Here is a 12,382-nt window from a genome sequence, read left to right as displayed (position 1 = left end):
GCAGCAGCGCAGCCAACAAGCCGGGGAGGCAGCCGGGGAGGCGAGCAGGCTCCGCTTCCCGGCTGGATGTCAAGCGGACAGCGACGTGCATCTTCCCGGCCAAAGGTGCCGGACAGGCCCTTTTTCTGCAGACCTCGTCCTCTAGCGCCTGGGACTACCAACGGCTCCCTCTCTCTCCCTCTCCCTCTCCCACCTAGCCTGCCTGACTGACTGACTGCCGTAAGTACCGCTGCAAGAGGCGTCGCTGGCACAACCCGGGCCGTCGCGGGGCTTTGGGGGTTGCCTCGCCGGCCGGGAGACAATTTCAACGGGAAGACAGGGGGGGCGGCAGCGGTGGCTGCAGGAAAGGCCCGAGAGTCGCGGCCCGCGAGTTGTGGGGCGGGGCGGCGGCAGAGTGAGCCCCCTCACGTGCCGTCTGGGGCCGAGCAGCAGATGGGCAAATCGAGGTTTGCCTGAGGAGATTATAACCCGACAGGGTGGGGTGGGGGCGTCGGTGGAGGCGGGCGGAAAACCACCGGCTGCTGCCCGATCGGTGGGCGCTCAGAGGCGCTTGCTGAGCCGAGTGGTGCGCGGCTGCTTGGAGAGACCTGCCGGCTTGGGTGCGCAGAGGGAGCGGTTCAGCTTTCGGTTGGGACGCCACCATTCAAAATCGTAACAGTAATAATGCGTGTTTTTGTTTGCATGTTTGCTTGCTTGCTTTTGCACGGGGCTGGCCTGCCTTCAGGACCCCCTCCCACCACCGCTTTCTCTTTCTCTCTGCCGCTTTGGTGAGAGGTTCCCCTAAAACCCAGGCAGATCAATGGCCGCCTCGGTCGGTGCCCCCTCCCCGCTCGCCCACACTGGTGTGGGCGCGCGCGTCCCCGGGATCTCTCTCTCCGTGGGAACAATTTCCAAGGTGGCGGTGCTGGCGGAAGGGCAGCGTGAAAGCCTTCCGACGGGCCTTCCTTTGTGTGGTGCTGAAGCTGCGCGCCGCGGCTTTGTGCTGTGATGCCCGGGGAAAATGGCGAGGGGCCATTGTGCTGAGGCCGGGCTTTTCTGGGAGGGAAGGAAGGAGGGAGGAGAATGAGAGAAGAGGCATCCCTCTCCTAAGCCCCACTGGTCCTTTGAAAGGAGCCCCTCGCTCGCTGGAGAGCTGCAAATCTCGCCCTCTGGTTCTCTTCCTCCTCCTGTCAGTGCGGAAGACGCCCATGCATGCCTCGGAGCCGGCCCTGCTTCTTCCACGATGGTGACCCATGCGCAAAAGTCAGCCGGCCCGCCTTGGAGACGAGCGGGGCTGCGAGGCAGCCATCTGTCCTGTTCATGGGGAAAGAGTCTCGGGTTGAGTCTCGCCCCATATCACCCAAGCGGAAGACCACAGTTTCCTAGGGCAGACTGGGAGCTAACTTAGAGAAAGCATCGTCCTATAGTAGGAGGGCGCGGGGGGGGGGGCAGAATAAGATGCTTTTCCTTTTTCAGACGTTGCGCTCCGCCTGGTGTGGGGGAATTTTGATCGCAACAGTTCACCGCTGTGTGCCGTTTTTCATTTTCAGTAGGAGGCTGAACGCTTAGAGCCAATAAATGGCACACAGTCCGTGCATAAAGAAACGGGTTTGTTGTTGATGCTGCTGCTGCTGCTTTCAGTTAATTGTTACGGACTCGAAAGATATTGCAAAAAAGGAGATATTCTGCTGTGCGGAAATAATGACCATCCGGAAGATTGTCGTTCCGGTTTCGTAAAGTTGTAGAAATCCTGGCAGAAATAAGTGATTTATTAAGATCGAAATCTGTGTGCATATATTTTTTGCTTAAAATGCTTTGGGTTGTTTAATTTCTTGTAGCAATTTTTAAAATATTTTTTTAAAAGGCTCCACTTCTCCAGAATCGATAATTCTTTTCAGTTCTGTTACTGCCTTTTTTTACGTATTCTATTTATATTCGTATCGAAGTCGTGTATAATTGTTAGACATTGGTGCACCAGTGTTTCGTATAGCCAAGAAGCAGAAAAGTGGTTTCCGTTGACCAACCAATGAATCTCTGTGCGTCTCTGTCTCTACACTCCCTACATCCTGCTGAAATCCGTACTGTAATCTACAGCTTTACTAAAACAACAGGAACGCCCATGATAACTTTTTTAAAAAAGTATTCACTTTCTGTTGGCTAAGACAGTATTTATTATATGAAACCTTTCCTTTTAATGTCAATGTTATTGTTAAGAAAACAATAATTTATCAGGGAGAAATGTAGCATTAAAAAAAATTCGCCTTATGACAGCCTGCTAAAACAAAACAATAAATAAATAAATCGAAACTGTGGAAAGCAAAGCGATGTGCATGCGTTAAAATGGACCCCTTTCTGTCGCTCCTCATAGAGATCAAAACCATGGACAGCGAACGGATATTAAAGTAGGATTATCTCGATGGAATAATAATATCAATATTATCGTTCTGGAGGCCATCATTCCAAGCAGGCATTTGGTGGAACTGCCATTCTTGAACGTCTGTGCTGCGTGTCTTCGTCCCCCCCCCCAACCCATCTCATACAGTTGTATAATGTGTCAAACCGTGCAGAAGCACCTCTGCCTTGCCCCACTGCAGACTAAGCCGTCAAAGACCATTCTTAAGCAGTTACAAAACCGCACACATTTTTTTTTGTCACCAGCCAGAGAAAGCGCTTGTGTGTGTGTGTTTCTGTATCCTTTCGAATTCTAAGACAAAAGAAAAGATACAGTTCAGTTCTTCCATTAGCTGAGTGACACTGGTATAAATTAAATTGATTTTATCAGCGGCCAACTTCCCCGATTGGAAAAATTAAATGCCACACTGACAGACAAAGATAACACAGGAACGATCTATAGAGCGCAAGACGAAAGGCAGCCTCGCTCCCCTCCCCCCGCCTTCTGTATTGGCGATCTGCTCTTCTCATGACACAAGGGACACGAAGGTCGAGTTTTGCCTAGTTGTCGGACTGGAGTGATTGAAACCATTGTTTGATTCGGAGAGACTGAGCTGATGAGTCATCGACTTTAGAGGAAAGCAAAGCAACAGTCGTGGCTTGAAGGCAAAAAGCGTTACTCTTCGGTTCAAATCAGGCTTTTAAAGCCTTCTCAGGCCTTCTAAAACCCTCACAATGAAACGACACCAAACCCCGAAGTTTCCATCCAAGTCTTTCTCTCTCTCTGGCTATTTGTCACACGAGCTAAGGGTGCAAGACCTTCAAGAGAGGCAAAAGAGACAGGCTGCCATTTCCATCTCTCAGCAGCAGAGCGACTCCTTATCTTGACTGTGTCAGCACCGCAGCCACAAAGGACACTGCTGTTCTTTCCTGGATTCCTGAAAGCTAATACAGTAGATGGTTTCGCCTCCCACCCCCGCTTTTTTGGGGGGGGGGGTGATTTGCGAAAGGAGGGCTGCATCTCTGACCTCCTCTGGAATAAGCAGTTGAAGGAACTTGGCCCAAAACTTTGGAGGATTTACTTGGGTGTTGACAATCCACCAGGCCGCCCGCATTGACTCTGGCGCAGTGTCACGCAAGTCTACGGAGCGAGAGGTTTGTGGATTGCGCCTCCGAGGCGCTCGCCCTCAGCATCGGTCCTTCCTCTGTGGGCGGTTACAGACAGACAACCCTGTACCACCTTAACTACTGCGTGCGTGTCAGCTCTTGGGAAGTCAGCCGACTGCCTGACAACCAAATGACCTTAGGGGTGAGGTCTCTGATTTTATTATTACACCTCGTACTTCTGTATCATCCTCGCTAAGAAGTGTTGGGAATTGTGAGACACACCATGGATGCTAAAACAATATGTGGCTAAATGCTGATGTTTGGGTGCTCTGGGTTCTCATTTTGCCAAAGAATGAAAAAACAAAAACAAAAAACCCTACTCGTCTGCTGAGATGCGTGTGCCTGCATGTATGGATTCACCCAATTCCAAGTTTGTTCCACCAGCTTGCTGGTACACAGAGGAGAAGAACGTCCTATAATCCTTCCGCAGTAATCTAGAGAATCTACAGCAGTTGCATTAATTACTGGGCAAAACTCTTCCTCTCTTCCCCCTCCCCCCGCCGCTCCCCCCCCCCCTTCTCCTCGTTGAGATGAGGAAGGACTCTGGATTTTATATAATGCAGGCTTAGCTGCGATCAACCCTCCCTGCCCCTCCCCCCGCCTCCTCTCTCCTGCGCCTGGAGTATTTAAAGCAAATCTGTTCTCATTTCATGGAAGGGGTGGGGGCAAGAGAGGCTGGGAGCTCGAGACAGCCTTCTGTTGCTGGTAAATGAGGACACTCTGTGGCAACCGGAGCAGGGCTGCGGGTGAGGGGGTGGGCAGGATCTGTGCTCTGTGGTAAGCAGGGTGTCCTCTTATCCTCCGGGCCGGATGGAGGCCGCGAGGGGAGGTCCAGCCTCTCCTTTGGGCAGAGATTGGGCGCCGGATGGGGCTGTCACAGCGAAGCCAGGTCGAAACTGAGGCGGCGTCAGAGAGGCTTTCAGCCCGGGGAAAAGGTGGACCGCGAAGAAGGGCGAAGCGGGAGGTGCTCTTCGCGGGGACTTAAGTCGGGCTTTTGGTCCCAGCAGACCCCCAGGCAGCCGGGGGCGGGGGCTGGAGCTCCGGCTGGGGCTCGAACTCGCTGCTGGCTGAGCGCAGGGGCTGCTTTCAAGGACACGGGGAGATGATCAGGACTTTGGGAGCCAACATCTGCCTGCCTGGTGACGTCAGCAGCCCCGTGTAATCCTCTTGTACGGGAGGCAGATGCCTTATTTGTTTGGCTGGAGAGCCATTAATCCCTAATTCTGGAGCAGCGAGCGAGGGGCGCGCACACGCACACCGGACCGCTCCGAACCAAGTTCCCCCGGAAAAAAATAAACAGAAAGAAAAGAAAGGAGGTCGCCGGCTGCCTTTCCGCGACACACGGCGAGATCAGGCTAGCTGAAGGTTTGAAGGCGATCGATGGATTTTCCTCTGTTTCTTGAGTAAGGGGGGGGGGCGTTGTGTGTAACTGGGGGGAAGGGTAACCTTTTTTCGTGTGCCTGCGCGCGGGCGCGCCTTAATACATTGCTTTGTTGCGATTCCCACATGGTGGATTGATGCCTCCCTCGGTTTTGATTTTGTTTGTGTTTTTGTTTGTTTGGTTTGTTTTGTTTTGCACCGGGAGAAAGTAAAGGGTTAACGCCGCTTGGGTCCGAGGCAGAGCTCCGGCAACGTCCTTTGTAGCTGGCTGTCATTGGGGCCGATCCCGCGCTCCTAGTAGCAGTGGGAACTGTGCTGCTTGCGTTCCGAGTGGATCCGGATTGTATCCAGATTGCTCCTGCTGCTTGGCTAGAAGGGAACTCCAGCCTCTCTCCTCCTCAGACGGGGCAGACCCTCCCTTCCTCCTCTTGCGTTGCCCTCCTGCTTATTTAAATCCCCCATAACCTCCCCCCTACCTCAGCTGCCTTTGTCATTTTCGGCCGTCGGACAGCCGTAAAGTTCAGGCGTCGGTTCCTCCCCCCCTTAACCTCTTCGCCTTTGCTTCTCTTTCCTAGGACACCGGGGGTTTTTGACGCAGAAGGCCTCCGGGGCACGACCTGCCCTCCGCCCGCTTGCTCCGGAGTCCGATGCCACCAGCCACGGAAGACTTGGGAGAAGAGAGCCGCGTCCTTTAACCACCCATTTCCACTGGGATCTGAGTAGAGCGTCGCAGCAGCTGAGCGAAAGGCATTCAGGCGAAACTTCAGAGGCGCCAGTGGACAGAGGTCGATCTGTCCAGGTTTCGGGCTGGTTTCTTTGATCACTGATGGCCTGTTCCAGCGTCCTTGCAGAAGTCCTCCAGAGTTCAGAGCCACTGCGGATTTGACGCCCGTTGAAACGCTGCCAAGCCCTAACCGTAGCCGTGTTTCTGTTGTTGAGTTGTCTCGCTCTTCCTCCTCCTCTTCCTCCTCCTCTTTCCTCTTCCACTTCCTACGGCACAGTCCCTGTAGCCAAACCAGATGGGCTGTCCCAACTCTCCCGGGAATGGGCAGGTGCTCTCGAGTTAATGTTTTCCGCTTTACAAAGCAAGTCGACACGCATCCTGCCTCTCTCATTGGCGCACATCGCGCTACACGACTAATATATGTTTATATAGGGTAGATATCCAGAACCCTCCTTTAACAGAGAAAGGATGGAGATGCTTAAATGTCCCTGGTGCGCAGGAATGGCTCGTGTGATGGGAGAGGGGAGGGCAGGCGAAATCCTCTCCTCTTCAGGAGCAATCAGCGCAAAGCCGTGTCATTCTGTGGTCTTAAGAAATTAAAGAGGGGGAAAACGAGCTCGCTACACTAGAGCAGCTTAACTAGGTGGCGTTCGAGGCAATCTTTAAGCAGACTCTTGCCTGGTGGAACTGGCAGATGGACTAAGGAAGCGGCCTCGAATTTAAAGCCAGGCCCGGAGCATAAAGCGGGGTGCGGGGGTGGGGGGAGGTGCGCTGAAGATGAGGTCGGGGGTTGCTTTGCCTTTTTTCATCTTAAAGGTCGCTTGCCATTTTGTTTGCAGAGAGAACGTGACAAATCCGAGGCTTTGCCTCTCCGTGTTCACAGCGGACCTTGATTTAATGTCATACAATTAAGGCACGCGGTGAATGCCAAGAGCGGAGCTTGAAGACACCGTGGAAGAGCTGGTTTGACTCCCCCACAGACAGGGTTAGAAAAGCCCCGAGCCAATGCAAATTCTTCTACTCCCATCTAAGGCGCTAGTCCTATTTGTGCGGTGTCGGGCGCCCTATTTCCTCTAGACCCCTTGCCTTATCATTAAAGGTGCGGCGGGATGTCTCTTACCCATCACAGGTAGGTTCACAGTTGTTTTTCCAGAGCTTCTTGCCTAAATCATGTAAAGGCGACGGATAAAAAATAAATTCATTTGATAATATGATGGCATCGCTATGTTTGTTGATTATACATTCATCTCGTGTAATCTGCGTCAAGTTAGAGAAGGTCCTGCGAGGAGACACTTCGGTTTCTCAGTATTGTTCTCCACGAGATGGTGGTGAGCTGGAGAATCCCTAGGTTTCTGTCTGCGGGGTGAAAGCTAAGATACCCGTGGTTGCCTTTTTTTGAAAGTGGTGTACTATACAGTATCTGCAGAGCATTTCGGTAAAGAGAACGGTGCTAGAGTGGGTGGGTGATGTGGCCCTTGAGCATCCATTTTTATGGCTGTCTTTGTTTAGCCTGGGCCTAAAACCGCGGGTGAACAAAGGGAGGCAAACCATCACTGTCTGTATACTGGAAACGGGCAGAACCTGACCGCTGTCCACGGTGCTGAAGTCAATTTTACCGGTAACGCTGGCTGTAGCTTATATTTATTAACGAAACAGTGGCACGAATGCTCTCCGTGGATTTAGGTACACTCGACTGTAGCACTCGGTTTCACGATCTAGTATTCTCTACCACAAAACAGTAGGCTGCAATTCACATCCTAATGAACTTAATGATGTATCCATCATGATATATGGAGTGACTTTCAAGATTTTTAAAGATTATTCGGATATCTAGAATGTTTTCAAAATTTATTAAATAAATGTAGTTTCCTTATACAAAGGAAGGGGTGAAAGTCTTGTGCAGCTACCAATATATTCAAGGAAGGATACCACCTCTTTCCTGAAAATGAGTGGTATGTACATAGCAGGCTAGTTATGGACAGACATTTAATCTAAGTGTGGCTGTTAACTCTCAAATACGCCTAATTATGAGTTAATAGGAGAAAAAAATTACGTCCATGAAACCACTTGATAAGCGGGTCCTATGCTACCAGGGTAAGGAGGATTTCGGACCAGGTATACTCAGATTTTCACTACCAATTGGCAGGACAATATAAATGGTAGCATACCGCGTTGGTAAGAGTAAATTGCCGGTTGGTAAATAGTCCTCTTCCATTCACGTCTATTTCCTTTTTTTTGGGACTGGAATCGGTACTGTAGCTTTTGGCGCAAAGCCTCGGTTTTCGAATTACTGCCCCAGAGTGGGGCCTGAGCGAGGCTGCAGCAACAGCGAAACAGCTATCAGGTAATGGAAGGCCAGGTGCCTCTAGGACACGCTGTTCTTTAATCTGGATTAAAATACGGGAAAGCGGATTACCCGCTTGGTATCTGAACCGGAACACTAGAAAATCCCGATTCTGCAAGCACAGCTGGAGGCTGGTTGGTGCAGGAAAAGAGAAAAATCGCACAGAAATAAAATGGCCTATCTTGCGAAAACAGCCATTTTAGTCAGGCATCCTTTTCACTCTCGCTGCATCTATCTGCTGCCAACCTGCTAATTCCCCACGCACTTCCTCAGGGGTAAATCCTAAACACACCCATGGCAGTTCTGCCCCAGATGTTTGCCCGTGAAAGAATTGCGATGGGCTTCTGCTGCAAAATCCAAAACCATCTCCTTTCAAAATAGGCCTATGGATGTCAGTAGGATTTAACTCCCAATGATCCGTGATCCATTTACTTCGGAGCAGTCCCTCCACTTCTCTAAAACAACGCTGGAGTAAAGAAGCTGCAGATCACACAGAGGAAATCTGCCTTTTGCATTAGAAGTAGTAGTAATTATATTAAATAAAGAAGTCTGGTTTTCAGTAAGTTTGTTTGAAGTTAGTTAGTTTGGAGTAACAAATCTGAATTAACAATCCATCTGAGGGGCAGATCTCCGCTTAGACATTACATTTTTATCACACACACACACACACACAGAGAGAGAGAGAGAGAGAGAGAGAGTTCTCTATCGCGTCTTCAGTCACCTCCCTTAATGTTGTAAACACTCAGCTAGTCGAAAAACGAACCCCGCCTTATTTTCTTCCCATTGTATCGGAGGTTTCCTTGCATTTCAGATTCGTTGAGCAATGCATTTTGGAAATGTATAATCGTCTCTTCCCCTACCCCACCTTTCCATATCCTAAACAACAGTGCTCGAATTGTGATGCACCCAACTGACGAGTATTTGACAAGGTTAAAATGATATAAAGAGCCATAACATTTTTTTAGTAAAGAGTGGAAGGGAAAGAGAAGTCATACAGAGATTATTTAAAAGGGCTCCTCCCTACAATGACCAAGGCATTGAGAAGACTTCAGATAGTCACCCTCCCCCCAACTGTGATTTTCAGTCGCAGGCTGATTTCTACCACTTGTGAGTGGCAAAGTGATGTTAGTTTGAACTCACCTCCTTCTTTTATTTAGTATTGCACTATACCATACCGAAACATCTCTCCACTGTCCAACAAGGAACTTTTGGTCAATGCCACCCCTTATCAGTTTGCCTAATTTTTGTCAGGGGAAGGGGGAACCCGAGTCTTCCCAATGAACCGCTGGTTAGAAAAGAAGGATGTTGACATCATCTGAGCTAGTGGCCTTAAACCCATTTAAAACCATTTTTAAAAATCCGAGTCTGCTGTCAGATTAAGGACCCTTTATTTTGACATTGTTATGTTTAACATTCAGCACCTTCCTCGCAGCTACAAACGTAGGAGTCGACTGCTGCTCTCTCATCCATCCATCCATCCTCTCCCCTCTCTAGGTATAACCCCCCAATCCACCTCAATCAAGATGTCCCAGTGCGGGGCGAGTAGGGAGATTTACCTTAGGGGCCCCTGCGCAATCGGAAGCACTCTGATTGTGCCTTTCTTAATAAGGAGGAAAGCCTCTCGGAACTTGCCCTTGAGCTGCTAAAACGAAGCCATACTGCCCTACGGGAGTAACAGTTTTCTTTCGCTTTGCACTCCAGCTTAACTAATTTTGGTCGACAGCGTGCAAAGGACTTAACTAGGCGATGGCGCACTCTGCTGCCTAGAAGAGGCAAGGACATCGCTGAATAAACGTAGCATCTGGCAACTTGGAAGAGAACTAACTGCCAGGCACAAAGAGGGAAAACTAAACATTCACAGTCCTGCCCTGTTAGAAGCTGAAAGGCCGATAGAGACGCAGAGGCTGGCAGCTGTCCTGGTGCTGATTAAAAGTCTGAGATAGTGACGTCATGAGATGTTGCCGCATTCTAGAATGCTGGAGTTGTTTTGGTGCAAAGAGCGCGGGGATGGGACAGGGAGAGCTGCGCGCACCTCACTTCGAATGACGACACTTAACAAACGAAGGGTCACGCGAAACGCTGTTTCCTTAACAAGTTAAGTGGAGCGGAGGAGGAAGGTACTCTAAGTCATCGGCTGCATTTTTGAATTTGTTTACACACTTCAGTTCATCATCATTTCTCCCTGGGGATTTTTTTTTAATGGGCAAAAAATGGGGGTTAGGGGTTGGGGGAGAGCCACAGCCATGGATAAATGGATTTCTACTACCAGAGAACAAACTGAAGAGGCTTTTTTAATGACTAAAAGAATAGTAGGAGACTGTCATTCTTATTACTTTGTACTGCATATATAATTTATATATTGCTACATAGTAGAATACAGTAACTGTCGCGGGTCTAATGCTGTAAACAAATTAGATGAAAAGAAATCTCATTTATGTCAATGTAGCTTATTCCCAGAAAAAGTGTTTAAGATTGGAGTCAATGTTCTACTTCTTTTAGTTACTTCATTAGCAATCACTAAAAGGTGCTATTTTATGGCACACTATTATATATTTGGTGTTATCCTTTTGATCTGTTGCTGGACACCTCCGAAGAGAGAAATATTACTAGGGCCACAACTACGAGAATACTTCATCATCAGATTCTGCATTCATTGCCATTGCTATAGTTTGCTATTTTGGAAAGTTATTTATTCTACTGCATACAACATGGGCTCTTCATTTTAAGCAGTTTTTTTCTTGACGGCCTTTAGAAATGCCCTCTCTTAATACAGTAGCAATAAATATATGTTAATGCAACATCTCATTTATCTCCATTGTAGACAATGTGTATCTTGTGTATTTCCAGATTATTGGACCTGATTAGAACTACACATCACCCCTCATCCAATCCAAGGACTGTCAAAGTGTGTGAATGAGCAAAGTTCAATAACTTTCTGCATTCTTTCTGTGAGGGAACTTGGGTTGCTATTTTCTGCCTGGTTTTTATGAGCTCTCAAACATTCAATGTAAAGCCTTTCAAAACATTCCATTTCCAGACTCTTCTCTTGAAGACTTTCCCCCTCAAGGGCATATTGCTTGCATCACATTTCAGCTTCTCTGTGTTGGGGAAGTACTCTTAAGAAATTTGAAATCCCCAGGAGTGAACAACTGAGACCCAAGCATGTCCAGCTCTTCAGCAGCATATTATTATTATTATACCTATATGACGCCTATTTTATATGCTGTAAGACATGCCATTTAAAAAATAAATAACAAATCCATCAACTACGAATCAGCACAGACTTGAGACTAGCTTACATGTTGCAAAGAAGTAAAACTTTGCATTAGATACATTCAGTGAGTAGGCACTAAAAGCCACGAGAGAGGGACCCATGGGTTCTGCTTACTGCTGGAAACAGAGCAATTGCTAGATTGTATATATTCAAACAATTGTGGGAGTAGCCAGGATTGCTTCTTTATCTCAGTAGCACAGCAACAAAGAAGCACCTAGGAGAAACTAATCCAATTAGTTTTGCCCAACTCCTCCTACACTCCATCTGTAACAACCTTCAAACGGTGGGACATTCGCAACACACACCCTCCATTTTCTTTCTCTCTACATCCCTGGAGAACTTGAAAGCTTGCTCATAACCCTTTAATATTTTGATTGGTCCTAATAAAGAGTTTGATGTTTTTCCAAATAGACCAACACAACTCCCCATCACTTTATGCCAGGAACCATCCATATTTTCATTTTCACTTTTGCTTCTTCCCTTTGAATGGCAGATTTCACTCTGTTCTATCCCAAATTGCTTTCAAAAGGCCATTTTCAAGAAAAGTGAGTCTCAAGCCCATCTGGTCTCATACAATTGCAACCTATACTGGGGAGCTTTAACTGTCGAACCACAGGGTGTGTTGTGCCCAAACTATGGTGGTTAGTTATGCTGCTGTTCTAGACTGATTTAGCAATAAATGTGTTGTTCTACCAGGCAACTGTTTTGTCATGGCCTCTTTGCTGAATTAACTTTGATGCCATCTGATCCTTATTTACTCAGAAATAAGCCTCTGAAACTGGAGGCAATGGATACTAGGACTATCAATAAATAGTGTGTATATAGGTAGGTAAAGGTAAAGGGACCCCTGACCATTAGGTCCAGTCGTGGCCGACTCTGGGGTTGCAGCACTCATCTCGCTTTATTGGCCGAAGGAGCCGGCATACAGCTTCCGGGTCATGTGGATATATAGGTAGACCTAATGTTTAATTGCATTTATTTATTTAAATTTGTACTCTGCCTTTCCACAACTAAGCATTTATGGACAACCACCTGGTGCCTGTAGAACGGACAGAGCCAAATAGGGAAAATGAAGGGATGCATGGTCAAGACCATTTCTTCACCTATATTTCTTTGCCTCCCA

The sequence above is a fragment of the Podarcis gaigeae genome (genome assembly GCF_964106915.1).
Source record: "Podarcis gaigeae genome assembly, chromosome: 7".
Taxonomy (NCBI): Eukaryota; Metazoa; Chordata; class Lepidosauria; order Squamata; family Lacertidae; genus Podarcis; species Podarcis gaigeae.
This window is presented reverse-complemented; position numbering follows the sequence as displayed.